We start from the raw sequence: 18537 nt of genomic DNA, 5'->3' as shown, positions 1-18537 counted from the left end.
GCAACGAGAAATAGGTTTTCTATCAAAATGTCAAGCGCCGAAGACAGTGGGTAGGGAAAGGAGAAATATCGGCACCCGAGGCTAAAGAAGGCCTTCAACCACGTAAGGAGTTTTTATCTGTCTGATGGGATATGAAAGGTTTATTCCAGAAATTTTAAACCCAAACCAAACGATAACAAAGGAGATCTACTGCGAACAGCTTCAGTGACTTAAGTCAGCGCTAGAATAAAAACGACCATCTTTGGTCTCAAGACGAAAGGTGTTCTTCCATCGGGACAATGCTCGAGCACATAGAGCAAGAATGACATTCGAAAAGCTGGAGCAACTTCAATGGGAGACGATGCCCCACCTACCATATTCACCGGATATTGCTCCTTAAAGTTATCATTTATTCCGCAGTCTTCAAAATCATTTGGATGGAAGATATATGAATTTTGTAGACGAGGTGAGAAGAGTACTGGAGGGGAAGTTTTCATCACAAACAATTGAATTTTGGAAGAGGGGCCTTGCAAGTCTACCCAGATAGATGGAAGAGCATTGTAGAAAATAAAGGTGATTATATTTTAGATTGAAAAAAAAACATTTTTTTATATTAATTTTGAAAAATATAGGTAGTATAGAAAAACCGCATTATTTATGGGATGACCCAATACATACATATATATATATATATATATATATATATATATATATATATATATATATATATATATATATATATATATATATATATATGTATATATATATATGTATATGTATGTGTGTGTGTGTGTGTGTGTGTGTGTGTGTGTGAGTGTGCACACACACACATACAGTTTCATAGAAGAAATTTATGTATATATGATGCAAAGATAATTCACTAATGTATCATTTATAAGAATTTGATTTTACATTAAAATCAACATTATTTTGGTGTAATTAATTGTTAAATTACTTTTTTTGAAATCCATTCCTTTCTTAGCAAATCTTCACTTTAACCGCTCCAAAGTAGTTAAATGGAAATCCATTTAGATTTTTTTATGATATTGTAATTTCAAGGTATAATTTAAGTTTTGTCAGTCTTTCATGTTGTCCTTGTCATTAATTTTACTGGTGTATGGGAATTGCGATCTATGAATAACCTTGTTACGAACACATTAGTTTCACCACTAACAAGAATCTTTCAAATGCAGGAACTAAGAGAGAATGAAAATGTGAAGAAGCTTTTCAATACATACATACATTCACTTACATTTAACAGAGACATAGGCTCTTAAAAATCTCACTACTTGAAATTAAGTATGTCATCTATTTGAATTTCTGTTAGGAAGGAAATGCAAGACTCAGTGTTCGCAAACAGAAAATTGTTGGAGTTATAGATATAGATATGTATATTTGATTGTTGAGATAACATATCAATAATATATGAAATAAAGTAAAATTGTAAATATGGAAATGAATATAAAAATAATCTATGTTTGGGTATCATAGGGAGTTAAAGTAAATAAGCGAAGAGGAATCGAAATTCAGAAACAGAAGTTGGAGAAAGAACGTACAGAAATTATGTCAGTGATGTTAGGAATACTTTCATTTATGTTGCCACTGACTTGGAGGACTGTAAAATTATAAGAACAAATATTGTAATTGCATGAAGGAATGCTGTAATGATGCGGAAAAGGAAATGAAAAGAAAAATACCTTTGTAAATGAACATGGAAACAACCTCTTATTTGTAACAGAGAGCGAAGTCCACATATTTGGTGTTTCAAACAATATGAATTGGATATTGTAGATATATTTTAAGGATTAATACACATGTATATTGGAGGGCAAACGACTTCAATTTCCAATCCCTTCTCTGTCAATTACATACAGACGACATTCTAGGAAAGAACAGTTTACGATATATAAAAATACACAAATCAATAATAATGCTTTCGAAATCATGTTTATTACATTGAAAGGTTATAATCTCTTATTTTTGTATGATTAAGTGTAGGAAACAATTCAAATTATGGATTACTATTATAACACTTCGAAATAAACAATCCCATTATGTGGTGATAATTATATTAGTCATAATATTACACGTTATATTATATATGAATGTGTAGGACAGGCCAAATCATCAGAGACTCTTGTCGTGTTTCTAGCGACGCTTCATGTTCCAGTTTCAAGTTCCTCTAAGGACACCTTTTCTTTTCATCACTCCAGAAGCGATCAAATATTCTTTTCTACTCTAGACACATGGCCCGAAACATTTGGGGAGGGGGCCAGTCGATTAGATCGACCCCACTACGCAACTAGTACTTAATTTGTTGACCTCGAAAGGATGAAGGGTTTGCCCGTCATTCTTTCGACCTCGGCGGAATTTGAACTCAGGACGTAAACATAGCCGAAATACCGCTAAGCATTTCGCCCAGAGTGCTAACGTTTCTGCCAACTCGCTGCCTTCGAATCGATCAGCTATTGCACTAATCAAGTACTGAGTTCAATGCTATTGATATTATGCCTCCTATCCAAAGTGCTGTTCTTGTTTCTAAACTGAAAACAATTATATTGTTTATTATACGAATCACAATATTACTGTTGCTTTGACAAAATACTCAGAGCGTGGAAAACATTACTTTACAATATTACATCCCGCTCTTTAGATTCTGAGTTTAAGTCCTTCTGAAGCCAACTTTCTCTTTCATTTTTCCGGAATCGATAAAATATTGTACAACTGAGACAGTTGGGACGATATAGTCAACTATATCTATCCCTGGAATTTCGGAATCCGATATATTGGTTTAAAATTCTGGCACGAGGCAAGCAATTTCGGGGGAGTATTAAGTCGATTACGTCGACCCCAGTGTTCAATTGGGACTTCTTTTATCGACCCTGAAATGATGAAAAGCAAAGTCGACCTCGGTGGAATATGAACTTATAATATAAAGATGGACGAAATGCCGCTAAGAATTTTCTCAGGCGTGCTAAACGGGTCTACCAGATCGCCGCCTTACGAAAGCCGGTATATTGCTAGTAAATATACGATGAAACGATGAAACAGTGGACACTTGAAACTCTAAACAAGGTTGCTAATTTTCTCTTAATTACAATCTTTAAAAATGGCAACATGACAAATAAATTTCTTCACTATGTAATTAAACTCAGAGATTACATACATGTACTAAACACTAAATTATAGATAACATTTTACCATTTGTTGCCCTTAATTAGTAATCTCTCACATTGGTATGAAGCTTGATAAGAGAAGATTATTTTAGATTTGGTAATACCAATTTTTAATGTATAACCCCGAAAGTGGAACAAGTCAACATTAGCTTAATTTAAACTGCTTAGTTATTTAACTTGCTGCATTTTATTGGATTCAAATTTTGGTACAAGGCCAGCTATTTCGGGAGAACGAGTAAGCCAATTACATTAGCCGTTGTGCTCAACTAGTGCTTATTTTATCGAACCTGATAAAATGAGAGGCAAATTAACCTCGGTGGAATTTGAACTTAAAACGTAAAGGCATATGAAATGCCGCTAAGCATTTAGCCCAGCGCTGTTACGATTCTGCCAGCTTGTTGCCGCCTTAATTCCCGGCATTATATCGAAATACCAGTGTTGCTATTGCTTCTTATCTCAAAAGAGTTTAACCTAACACGCTAATGATTTTCTTTTTCGGTAATTGCGCATCAATACGTAAAAAATATAATTTATTTTCAATTTATTTATTTTGTAGGCGTAAGAGTGGCTGTGTGGTAAGTAGCTTGCTTACAAACCAAATGCGTGGCATCTTGGGCAAGTATCTTCTACTATAGCCTCGGGCCGACCAAAGCCTTGTGAGTGGATTTGCTAGACGGAAACTGAAATAAGCCCGTCGTGTATATATATATATATATATATATATATATATATATATATATATATATATATATATATATATATATATATATATATATATATTAAAATATAGATATGCAGGGGCAGGGAATCGTCAATTAGTAATAAAATTAATAATTAACAAGATCAGAATAGAGTATTCTTTACTCTTAACTGTGAAACGATCGTACTAAATTAACTAAAGGCAAGTGTTTTTTTACTCTTCTCTACTGTTTTTTTGTTCTGTGTGTATCAAAAATATCGCTATCAATCTGGAGTAATAATTTGTAGTTTTGAAATCAGTATTTCTTTGACTGCTATTTCTGAATTCTCAGTATGTTGGAGAAGCAGGTTACTGTCAATCCCTATATATTTATGATTATATATATATATATATATATATATATATATGTGTGTGTGTGTGTGCGTATGTGTATGTATATGTTTGTGTGTCTGTGTTTATCCCCCCAACATCGCTTGACAACCGATGGTGGTGTGTTTACCTCCCCGTAACTTAGCGGTTCGGCAAAAGAGACCGATAGAATAAGTACTAGTCTTACAAAGAATAAGTCCTTGGATCGATTTACTCGACTAAAAGCGGTGCTCCACCATAGCCACAGTCAAATGACTGAGACAAGTAAAAGAGTAAAAGAGAATATTAGAGGTATACCCTGTAAAATGCATTGCAGTTTCCATACTCTGTGTAATGTACAATTTTAGAAAGTGGGAAAAGAGAGAGGCTCGAGAGTATGAAGACACAAAGATTAGATGTAAAAGCAGAGAAGGCTTTCAATTTTTTTTTATAAATCATAAACAAACAACCATTGTTAAATTGTTTTACACCATTCTAATTTTAGATTTGCTGAAGGTAGTTTATTGGTACAATCAGTAGACTTGCGTACAAAATGCCTCTTGCGAGTTATGTTTCTTTAAGGCAATCTGCCCGATATATAATTCAATATTAAAGAAAAAAAACAGGAAAGTGTAAATGAGGTGTTTGACATTCGTGCCTACATCGGCTGCATAAATAAATTAGAATTGGCCAAATCAGGCACTGAATGTGTGTAGTAATGTTTTGTAGCCTGAGCTTTACTACATGATCTACTCAGCGCAACGGATACAACAATATATTATTTAAAACAATGAATGGTGAAACACGACCGGATGCTGAATTCAGTGTGATTGTTTTTAAACTTTAATTAAGAACATTAATCGCAATACTTTCTTGTATTAATGATTTCTAAATTTGGTGCTATATTTAGCGATATTTTGCAGAGTTATGCGGTTGACAAAATCTAGTTTGTTACTGCTTGTGTATGCGTGTCTTCGTGTGAGTATTGTGAATATGTTATGTTTGTTTTGTTTTAGCGCACGTATTTACGGGCGGAATTCTTTGAATGTGTGGTACATTGAACTTCAATGAGTTTTGCGTTAGGGAACCTTAGTTAATTTACCTTTGTGTTTCGACGAATTTTTGGTATGAGCAGTTCCATTGATGATATAGGTTTTATATATATATATACATAGATACATAGATACATACACACACACACACACACACACACGCACACACACACACACACACACACACACACACACACACACACACACACACACACACACACATATATATATATATAATTCATGGCTTATTATGATTCATGGTTTAAAATTAATAGAAAGCATACATATCTTTCTACTTAATCCATAAATAAATGCCCTGAGCAGTCTTTACAGAAACCACCTAACACGTAATTAATTAAGTACATGAATGAATATTAAATTGAGTCTATGTAATCTTTCCTTTTTAATGTTTATAATTGATATATACACACATTTTACCTATTTTGGTTATGATATCATTTTTGAAAATCTTAAATTTTATTTTTATACAGCATAACAACGTTGTTTAAAAACAATTACCCTTAGTATCCCAAAATAAAATTTCCTCTGTATTAATATTTTAGGTTTCTTAGTGTCTTGCCATTTAACTGATAATAAACATCATGGTTTAAAGTCTTCCCCTACCCAGCATCTTTTTATAGACAGTTACTTATATCCAATTGACAACTCCTAATGACTTCTTTCTTACCTGAAGAAAAGAGATACATATGATAATATTTATCACCATACCTAGCCATGGGCTGTCAACTCACTTTTGTTGCTTATTCAAAATAGACACAGTCTTCTAGTCTTAGTTGATAACGAGATAAATGAATTATAAAAGAATAACAATCCCTTTCTACATTATGACCCCAATAGGCTTCATGCGATTCTTGGAAGTGTAGTGTATTCTTAGCTACAATAGTGACAACATGAATTTCTTCTATCTTCTTGCTCTGTTAAAGTATTTGAGAGAAATTATATTAATGTATCTTATTGGTTAAAATTCTATTTAATTATTTGTGCAACTAAAGCTGGCACTGTATTTAACTTCATGTAATTATTGCATTCTTCAATTAAATGGAGTCGCTTGAAACGGTCGTACTGCATCAAAACTTGACATCTTGCTTGTTGCTTATTTTGATTATATATATAGCCAATTCAAACAAGATCAAGCAAGAAAAAACAACAACGCGAAGACGTGGAACAAGTACTGCGTTATTATTGGACGCTCAGGAATAGACAAAAAGTCCAAAGAAGGGAATACGGAGAAAGAAAATCGCCAACGATACACACATGATCATACACACACACACAAACAGACACACAAACACATACACAAACACACACACATACACACGCGCGCACACACACGCACACACAGACACAGACACACACACACACACACACACACACACATATATATATGTATGTATTTATCTCTATATATATATGTACATGTATAAAGTTTTCTTTTGGGTACAGATGAAACAATTGGAATGAACGTTGTATTTGTTTTCTTGTATCCTGTATCCTGTATATATATATATATATATATATATATATATATATACATATATATATATATATATATATATGTGTGTGTGTGTGTGTGTGTGTGTGTGTGTGTGTGTGTGTGTGTAAACAATTACTTCTTTCTGTGCAAGTAAATGGAACTCTTGAAGATAATGTATCAAAATGAAATAATACTAGTGGATTATAGATACATTCACATGATTTGCGTACCAATCCGCTGCGTGACATCGCCAGCACTATAGTTTCAGTCGCCTCATGCGTTTTGCGTCAAACTGTGTAAATAAAATCTGCGTTCACACCAGGTCTTCGTTCGTTGGCTCAATCTGTGATCCGGTTTAATACTGTTAGTGAAGTATAGTTTTCTGTAAGCAGATTCACTGAGACTCTGGACTGAAGATAACTCATAAATCATTGTTTCTTCCCCCCTGTAATAGTCTCGCAGCGATCACAGTCGTTGCCCTTCCACCTCTAACTAAAATGTTGATTGTCAAAGTTAATTAAGTTTAAATATTCATTGAACTTGCGAATTAAATATTCCTGCATTGAAACTGTTGATAAATATATTGATAATGTTTGCCTTGTGAAAGAGACATCATTTTACTAGTGCGTATATTTTATGGAAAAAATATTGTTTTGTAAACTGAAATTTACGATTGCACTAATTATATAACTGATATTTGCTTCATTTTGTTTTAGACTTTAGGAATAGTTAAACTACCATACGATTTTACATTAAATTTCAACTATTATAAAATAAGGAATGATAGTTTCTATGTAATATTGGAAACAGCTAACTTGCTATATTATGTTAACATTACAACTGCACATGTATAGTGTATACTGAAGCATGCTTAGCATAGAACAGGTATTGGATGGAAAATATTGCTAAAATGATTAGAATAATTTTAAATGCTTGTAACATTCAAAATCAGCTATTCAATAAGAAATTCAGAATGCTATTGCTTTTCTATATGTCTGAGCTAACTAATGAATTAGACCTATACCCGAAGACAAATCAGTTATGTTCATCAAGCTTTATATTCACATCTACATTACATTGTCGAACGCGTCTTTAAAATTTTTTAAAATAGGGTCGATTTAATGTAGAATTTGCTACAGTTTCTAGTAGTTAAAACTACGTAAAATAACTTTGTTCTTGGGTATTATAATATTTTATCCTGTTATAATTCTTTCACTACAAGATATATTTCCATATGTTTCATCATCCAGTTTGATCATTAGCACGCTGAATTGTTTATAATGGTTGGCAGAGAAGTATTGATCTATAACATAATTCTCATGTTCCAACTGCATGATAAATCATTGTAAGTGGGTGTGAGCATATTCACTATAGTAAGTGGTTGTGAGCATTGCCATCTACAATAAAGTCATCTACTCTGAAAGTCATCTACAATAAAAGAAAATGGGACCCAACTGAAAAAAACAACAATAACATTTATTGTCGTCTAATATCATTGATTTTCATTCGGGATGATAAGTGATATCTTTGGATGTGGCTAGAAATGTCAAATTCCAGTTTGAAAGATAAATTTCTTTAGCTTATTATATGACTTTCAATGCATTCTAAGCCATTCCTTCGTTTCAAGATATTTCGTGCAAGCACTGAGGAATGGTAGTATGTTTCCATTTAACTTATAATATTTATATAGACCTTATCATTATTAGTATGAAATTAAACTTTGTATGTGTTTCACAACGTAATCAATAACTTACAGACAAATAATATATATGTAAGTCTGCGAACCCTTTTCATGTGCAAACTATACACAAATTGATTCATATATACACAATAAGAACACAACAAGACCTACTAAACTATGCAAAAGGTACAGTAGAGTATACTGAAATATGGAAAATTGCCTATGAAGAACCCTCAGACGAAGATAGTGTTGTAGTAACTTTTCTCCGAGAAAATATGCTAAGTGTACGTAAAAGACAAATGTAAATGGAAATTGCAATCTTTGTGTTCACAGAAAATAAAGGTATTTTACGCGACTAAGGGAACAGACATGTGCCAGTAACAAAGAATAATTTTTGAACTCATCATATTTCGCAATTATATTGGAATATATTTATGTGTACTTATGAATGTACGGCTAATATACTGGATTAGACTTCAAACTTTCTGCATATATCGGAAATGTACTGCAGATACTTTTTACTTCATTAATCATAATTCATGCAATCCTGGAAAATGTCATAAATATGTAGAAATTACATAATAATCAGTCTATATGACAACTGGATAATAATAGATAAAAGCAATTGTATTCAGATTCATATTATTAATGTAAGCATGTGAAAGAGGCTTCGAGTTAATAGGTTTAAAGTATATTTTACAATGAATCATGAGCTAGAAGCCATCATCTAACGATAAATGTAAACCAGGATTTTCTGTCACACATCGCAACAAAATTTAATATATATTTCGGACAGGAAAATTTTAATTATATTATAATTATTTAAACATGAATTTCAAAGCATTCTTTGAAACTAATTTGAAAATGCAAAAGCGAAGCGTTCAGCTAAAACGAATCCATTTACCGCTAAATGTTTAAAGTCCTTGTTTTCTTCACTTTATATTGTTCTGTATAATATTTTTGCGTTGCCTACTTGTATACCTGGCCTACGTGTATACCTAACTTTCACATTCAACTAACAAAAACAAACAAACACACACACACACACACACACACACACACACACACACACACACACACACAAACACACACACACATGTATATATGTACGCACTTACATAGATACACGCATGCATGTGCACACATCTAGGTATTAACTATAGAAAATATATTTTGTAAAATGAGTTAGGGTTTAGTTTCTCTTTCATCATTTGAAATACACACACACAAGCATACACAAGCACACACATCCATCCATCCACGTATATATGTGTATATATATATATATATATATATATATATATATATATATATATATATATATATATATATATGTATGTATCCTAACTACAGATTTAATCTGCTCCGGAACATGAAAGGAGATGAATCCTCTTTATCCGATTAGATTTTAGATGTACGAGACTTCACATGGAAGAAAAACGGAATAGGCGTTTCCAACATTTTTATTATGCATTTTCGTACAATATTAACCTACTGAGCCTTCTACTGCTTTTGTGAAGTCGTAGTCAATATATTTTACTGGGGATTTGTTTATTTGATAAATATTGATGGCATGCATTCTATACAGAATTTTATTAATAGCATTTGCAATAAATATTGGTGAGCTACGAGGAGAAAACTTGATTACATTCGTTAATAGTATTCTAAAATCGTAACCACACGGATATACATACATACGCACACACACAGAAACACATACACCCACACACACACACCACACACCACATACACATACATATATCTTTGTGTGTGAGTGTGTATACACACACACACACACACACACACACACACACACACACATATATATATATATATATATATATATATATATACAAACATATATATATACATACATCTCTATATATCTGTACATATATTTTTCCTCGTTTACACATACATATACATACACACGCACACACACGTACTTACATATATATATATATATATATGTATATATATATATATATATATGTGTGTGTGTGTGTGTGTGTGTGTGTGTGTGTGTATGTGTGTGTGTGTGTGTGTGTGTATGTAAAGGATATTAAATATATTTTGTGCACTCATTCTCATTTTTCGATATTATCGCGCGCACACAACCACATACGTATGCACGCACACATATATGCGTGTGTGTGTGTGTGCGTTAGTGTGTATGTATGTTTTATGTATGTGTTGTATACAACAGGAAAAGGCAGAGCAGGAAATGAATAAAATGAAGTAATGGAAACTGCACTAAATGGAAGCAGTCACTATACTGTGTAGGATGCATGTTAAGTGTTGTAAAACTGTAATGATTTTTGTTTAGAACCAGTTTTTCCACGATCGGGAATATATGTTCGAAGGCATTCCAGTCTTCCCTGTAATGTACAGCCCACTATTTCTTAATTTTAAATGTTGCTTTCTTGATACTTCTTGCAGGTCTAGGGAAATTATAAACACCTTCACGTTCAACTCTTCATGTTGATATAAGGTGCATAATGGTCTAGTACACCACAGTAGTACAGATGCGTTTTATGTATTGAAATGCGGTTGAGTAGTGTTGTATTATACAATGTAGTGTGTAATGTTGGATTATAGTGCGGTATGATGCGTTATAGATTAGTGCGGAGGGTAAGAACTACGTGCTTGATGACATAATGTGGGGAAACCATGTACCTTGGTACAAGAGAATAGAATTGTTATGTGTCTTAATGTAGTTCATTACATTCAATTTTGCTAATAGATTGTTTAAATGAGTAACCTCATTACATTAAATTCTTAAATTTATACACTTTGATACCTAGATAAGTTTCGTAGCACAGGACATACCTAACTAAACAGCACCGTCTGGAAAAGACATTTAAGGATATTTCATATTATAGTCATTCTTTGAACACTATAGCCTATTCGAGTAATGAGTTATTGCTTGCATAGATATATCCGGGTGTAGGTTGTTTATCTAGAATTTCTTGAAGTTATTCCTCCAGAACCCGTTTGGATGTTATGAAATCTTCTGTTATGCGTTTTGCCATAATGTTAATGAGAGCAGGGCAAGTTGAGGTGAAATTTTTCTGCCTTACTGTTGTAATGTGATGCGAGCATGACGTTTGTACAAGACGGATGGCACGGGGAGGCAAGGCTTGGATGAACTTTGAAGTTGATACCATCATAATTTGGGTCATAGTCTTAGAATAATTTGCAAATCATATAAATGATATAGCGCTCGGGGCACATTGGAGGGGATAAAGTTTGTGTTTCTTGAGACGATCCTGATAATCAAGAACTAGTAGTCAAGGCGAGGACAGGCGAAGGTGGAGAAGAGAAAGATATAAACAGAAAAGCACTGATGATCCAGGAGTATGCCCTGGGGCCCATGTCAACTTTGATCTTTATGTGGGGACTTCAGTTTAAGGTGTTGTTGACAGTTACTCCGAAGTCCCTAAAGGTGTTTGATGCCACAACATTTTTGCCTGAGGGAAGAGTGTATGGTAGCTTATGTGAAATCTCTTTACCAAAGTGGATTAATTCAAATTTGTCCTAGTTCAGCTGCATATTTTCATATTCGACTCATCGGATAACAGCAAGCAAATCTGACTGGAGATTAGTCCGGTGGCCCACCCTGTTAACAACCTTCAGAAGCTTAGAGTCAACCGTGAAAATGTCAATGCATCTGTGTTGATGACGTCAATTATATCATTGATGCGAATAATGAAAAGTAGTGGGTTCAATAGAGTGCTTTGTAACACTCCACTGATAACTTTTGCCAAGCTTTATCGAACCCATACTGGGCTCTTTTTTCCAGAAAACTTTCAATCTAATTTAATAGCTTCCCTCGGACACCAATCCTCGATAGTTTCTTTTGTTCGTCTTGCCGAAGGCCTTGCTAAAGTCGAAATGGATGACATTTGCCTCGGGCCTATCTCTGAGATGTCATCAAAATGATGAAGGAGCTGAGTTACGCAGTCTATACTATTGCGGAAACCATGAGGGTTGGAATAAGTAGGCTCTTACTTCCTAGTAAAAAAAAATTGTTGTGAGAGATAACTGAGATCGGCAGGTAATTCACTCCCACTGATTTGTTGTTCTTTACCACAACTTAACGTGTGATGCCGATAGCACAAAATATCCATGACTAATGTAAACTCTATAAGACGCTGTCACTTCAAAATGCGTTAGTTCTCATTTATCTATGGGCAGAAAAAAAACAATATGGTATTCAGTGTATCACTTTTTTACTTTCTTTATTGCGAAGGCAATGCATATAAATCAATTATTTGACAGGAGATAAAACAATTATTCAGAATGTTAATGACATACGGGACTTATGTCAAATGATGTATCTCCCACATCAGCAAACTTGCCTCTAAATGCCGACATTTCATAGGTTAGACCCTGTTAACATTCGAGGCAAAGGAACCGGTAGTTTCGTTGAACATATGGAAAGCCTTAGTTCTGTGTAGATAAGATTATTGCTCACAACTTTTGTCTCCAAGCTTACATGGTCTTGTAGATGAAACTGAAGGACTAGAAAGAACTTTCACCAGTAAAATAACTTCGGTTAAAAGCCTTAATTAATGGTAACGGCTGGAAGTTCTGCGTCTCTACCCTCTTGAACGCCGAAGAGAGAGATATGCTATCATATTAGTATAGAAAATCATCCTGGCGGGGTGGGGGGAAGTGCCAAGCTTCGGGATTAGAAAGAATTATAATGCACGAACTAGTAGATGCTGTCAGCTTTGAAATATACCATCTTCGAAAGAAGGAACAAAGCACTCTATTATATCAATATGGTATTTGGAAGTTTCTAACTTTTCAACTGCTTACCTAAAGAAATCAGAAGCATCAAAACGACCTCTACTGAAACATTAAGATAAAACGCGCATTGAATAAATCCTAAGGACAGTACTGGCCCAGCCAACCATTCAAGGGTACGCACAGGGAAGATCAGCATCTACAATTTCAATTAGAAACAAACTTTCAGCCATAAAATGACAACAAAATTGAAAGAAATTAAATTAAAGCAGTGCTCCAGCATGGCCGCAGGACTGAAGCCATTAAGAGAATAAAAGAATAAGTGTCGGTCTCTTATGCCAAAAATTGTCATACTTCACACTAGTACGCATATTACTTATGAGATTAAGTTTTATTTAAACGTTGTACAGCATTTTAAAAATAACACCATGGATCAATTCCATACAGAAATTAGATTTGTTAGGTATGTAAACACGTACCTTTGGGATTATAAAAATTTGCAACAATATTAATTTAAATATTTTATAACAAAAGTGATTTTGTTAGTGTTATGATTTGCAGTTAAAGAGAAATTTGGAAAGTATTTGTCGCTCCAGTAAATGCATTGTTGGCAGAAATTATCGAATTAGAAAAAGAACGGTGATTGTATCTGGTGGTTGATCATAAATACTCTATTTTGTATCAATTCACCGTATCAGCATTTTCATGAATTAGTGCCTAAAATGTAAATAGCATCGTTTCCATTCGGTGTTCAATCTATATAAATATGTATCATATGATACAGCTGTTAATCACAAAATTCCAACAGACCATTCGTTGTGTGGTCAGCTAATGGTCCTCAGGTGCGCATTACAAAATAAGATGGGGTTCTTTCTTTTTCCAATGCACATTTCTCATAAATAACATTATCTTGATGTTAATACATTTGTGACATGGGCGGAATTCTTATATCATTAGGTCACATCCCATAGCGTATGTAATTATGAATAAAACCAAATTAAATTGGCCTTGCCAATTTCCCCTAACTTGAGCTGCGTATGTTTCCTTATTTATCCTATATCTTCTTGATCAAAAATATCTAAGCTTAAACCATTCCAGCCACAACTGGCCCTTCATATATACCGCAAACTCATTACCTAATGAGCTGGTCAGTTCTTTAATATATATATTTGAATGTAATTTGAATGAGATTTGAATGCTAGTTTTCTTTTAGCAGGTCAAACGAACACATTAAGATTACGTTGCTGGCTCCGGTTAGATAACGACTGTATTTGCCAGTTTAGTTTGTACAAAACCAGTTTTAATCAGTTTAAGTTCAATTACTGTAAAAATTTTTGACACGAAACATTCTTTGGTAATGTTATAATATTGTATTCATTGAAAAAAAATCATTGAGTTATGTTATATGAAGCTCAGAATTGGTTTGCATAGATTAGATTAATAGTTCGTGGAATAAAACAAATGTTTTATTCATTAATGTGAATTTTCAATACAAGAAGTACAGAATTAGAATTATTTGGAATGATTAAATACGCTGTTTATAAAGTTTCCAAAATGCTTAATCAGTTTCTTTTATCTAATATTTAAGAATGTCTATATATATAGCAGCATCTTGTTGAAGTTACATTGCAGATGGGATCTTAAATAATTTAAATCTCAATCCATCAAGAGAAAACATTCACATATACATGTCAGTTTCTTCCATAAATTAGCCAAATATATAGGAAAACTTCTGCACCACAAAAGAACTTAATACGCAACAGCGTATATCAATAAACAGCGTACGCAACGTTGGTAAATTGTATTGTAAACAAACCTTTGATGTTTTGTTTATTATTTTTTTTGTTCGAGTCTTCAGACTATGGTTACGCTGGGGGACTGCCTTGAAGAATTCGATCGGAGGACTTATTTTCTTAAGCCTGGTACTTATCCTATCAGTCACTTTTGCCGAATCGCTAATTTAGGGAGACGTTAACACGCCAACGCTGATTGTCCAGCGGTGGTACGGGGTACACACACACACACACACACAAACACACACACGTGTATGTATATATATATATATGGGCGCGCACACACACACACACACACATATCAAAGCAGTTTGATTCAGAATCATTGGTACTGAGCTCAGAATTTCAGACACGTGGCTAGTCTTCGGCCAATGGAGTTCGATTGAAGAGAGCCAATGTTTATTACTAGACGTTAGCCTGCGTTAGCAAGCGGGCGATTTCCTGTTCACCATGCGGTATTTTCCATCTGACTGCTGTCGCTGAATTACTGACATCACTACCACGTGAACTTTCTCGACCAATCGCAGGTTAACGACCAATAATAAAGATTCACTCTCTTCAATCGAACTCTCATTCAGACTTCAATAGTTGAAGACTAGCCAATGTACTTAAAACTGACAGTAGCAAGGATTCTGAATCAAACTGCTTTGACTTCTACATGTAACTCCCAGTAAATGTGTCCTTCTTTCGTATGTCTACTCATTTTTGTCCAGCGATGCTGTGGAGTACACACACACGCGCGCGCGTATATATATGTTTTGATCTATATAAGGACAGCTGATATCTTGAGTATTGAGGTGATGGTGCACAAGCACCGGTTACCTTGGACTGGACGTCTTATTAGAATGAAGGATAGCAGGATCCTTAAGCAGATGCTATATGGGGAACTTGCGAATAGAAAAAAACCCGGCAGAAACCAAGGCTACGATTTGAGGACTGCGTCAAGTCCTCATTAAAAGCCTGTGACATGCAGGAGACTGACTGGGAGAGCCTGTCATCACCACAGATGGAGGAAGCATGTTAAAGAGGGGGTCAACACCTTTGAGAGATCACGTATTTTGCAGGAAGAACTAAAGCGTGCTACTCGAAAGTGTACTGCTGGCGCAGTGAATGGGGAAAGCTTGTCAAGAGCTAAGCTCATTAGCCTCCAACGGAGCCGCAAATGCAAAATATAACTTAGTCCTAGAGCTCACAATATTCCTGGAGGTCAGCAATGGTCTTCCTCGGTCACGAGTGTTCGACCAACACACACACACACACGCGCGCGCGCAAATATATATATATATATATATATATATATATATATATATATATATACATACAGAGAGAGAGAGAGAGAGAGAGAGAGGAGGAGAGAGAGAGAGAGAGAGAGGATGAGAGAGAGAATATGACGGGTTTAGTCCACTGGGTATCTAAACGAACAGGTACTATAAATAGGTGCTATTACTGGTCATCCGTTAGGTTCCAATTTCACAGCTGAGGCTAGGGAATTGTATTAGGCTTCTGTGTTAGCAGATATATATTAGAGGAAAAGGACAATAAAACCAAGGCAAGTATGTTAATTAAAGTGAATTTGAAGTTATACAGCTGTTTCTGAGATATCCAAAGTGATAGTCTAACATGTCTGTACACTGGATATTCCATCATTAGAAACAAAGTATGTATGACCTCCAGGAATATTGTGAGCTCTAGGACTAACTTATATTTTGCATTTGCGGCTCCGTTGGAGGCTAATGAGCTTAGCTCTTGACAAGCTTTCCCCATTCACTGCGCCAGCAGTACACTTTCGAGCAGCACGCTTTAGTTCTTCATGCAAAATACGTGATCTCTCAAAGGTGTTGACCCCCTCTTTAACATGCTTCCTCCATCTGTGGTGATGACAGCTCTATGTATGAAAGCTCTAGACAGAGAAATTCAGCTTATAAGGAATAAAATAGAAGAAAAAGTTCCCAATTCAACTTTTTCCAGAGGGCATTGAGGTCGTCGGTATTTCTCTGAAGATATAGGCCCTTAGGTATAATCCCAGATAAATACAGGTAGTATTTACATACTAGCTAACCACTAAAACCATTACTTCAACATGAACGCATCATTCAAAATACTGCCATGATTTACCTGAGATTATACCTAAGGGCCTATACCTTCACAGACATACGGACCAACCTCCATACCATCTGGAATAAGACGAACTGTGAACGTTATTCTCCTGTGTGTATTATTCTAACTACTTTTATTCGTTTGCTTTATTCCTTATAAACTGTGAGCCATTCTGTCTAGAGCTTTCATACATACTCACCTTGTCTTTGATGAGAGAATACACAGTGCACAAACATGCTAGCCTATCATGGGATATCTCAGGAACAGACTTCAAATTCACCTTACTCTGGTTAAATTATCATAAATAACTTGAGATACTCGTCCGGCCTTGGTTTTTGTTGTCCTTTTCCTCTAACTTTCTCTCTCTTTCTCTCTCTCTCTTTCTCTCTCAAGCACACACATATCCCCAACCAGATCTTGACAGGCTCTCAACTTTCCAACATCTTCCACTTGAAAGCGACAACGGTTAAGCTAATCTACAGCAAGTATAGCAAAGGTGTGAAGCCCCCCCCCCCCCCGCAAAAAAAAACATTTACATTTATACGTTGGAAAATATATTTAAGCCTGAAGGTCAAAGAAAATATACGTATAATATAGGCTAAAACTTTTGGTTCCGGAAATATATATATACATATATATAATACAAATAATATATATACATGTATACACACATATATGTGCATACTTACATCTACATGTGTATATATATGCATATCAGGGTACAGGACGTTAGAACAATGAACTACAGACAACGGAACGAACACATAGGAAAACGGATAGCCACTTGGAATATTCCTTCATCAGCTGCCTCTATTCTAACCCACTACACATATATACACATATATACATATACATTAGGTGTACTATTGACTGAGAGAGAGGTAGAGATCGAAAGATATTTAGGGAATGAGAAAGAGAGAGAGAAAGGAAAAGAAAATGTGACATGGTGGTGACATATCGTTCACTTCTGCTTCTATTATGTCACAGAGGAATGGTTTTCTTACTATAAATTATATATAGCATATAATTTTATATGTGATATGAAATATAAGTTATAAAAATAAATGTAAGGTACTACGTCTACAGGGAGTAATATTTTCATATATATATATATATATATATATATATACACACACACACAAATACATACACCTACATGTATATGTATATATATATATATATATATATATATATATATATACATATATATATGTGTGTGTGTGTGTGTGTGTGTATGTGTATACACACATGCACACACACGTGGGCACATATATAGGTGTGTATATGTATGTGTGAGTAAGTGTGTGTACGTGCTTACGTTTGTTTGTGTGTGCGTGATTACTTGCGCGCGCGCGCGTTTGAGTGTATTTTAAAAGGAATTAGAGTCGATTAAGGCAAAATATGACCGCACTACACTGTCGAAAATAAACATTGGATTTAACATAGGCCTTAAGTTAATAATTT

The sequence above is a fragment of the Octopus bimaculoides genome, chromosome 1 (genome assembly GCF_046866305.1).
Source record: "Octopus bimaculoides isolate indiv1 chromosome 1, ASM4686630v1, whole genome shotgun sequence".
NCBI classification, from domain to species: Eukaryota; Metazoa; Mollusca; class Cephalopoda; order Octopoda; family Octopodidae; genus Octopus; species Octopus bimaculoides.
Note: the sequence above shows the minus strand (reverse complement) of the source record.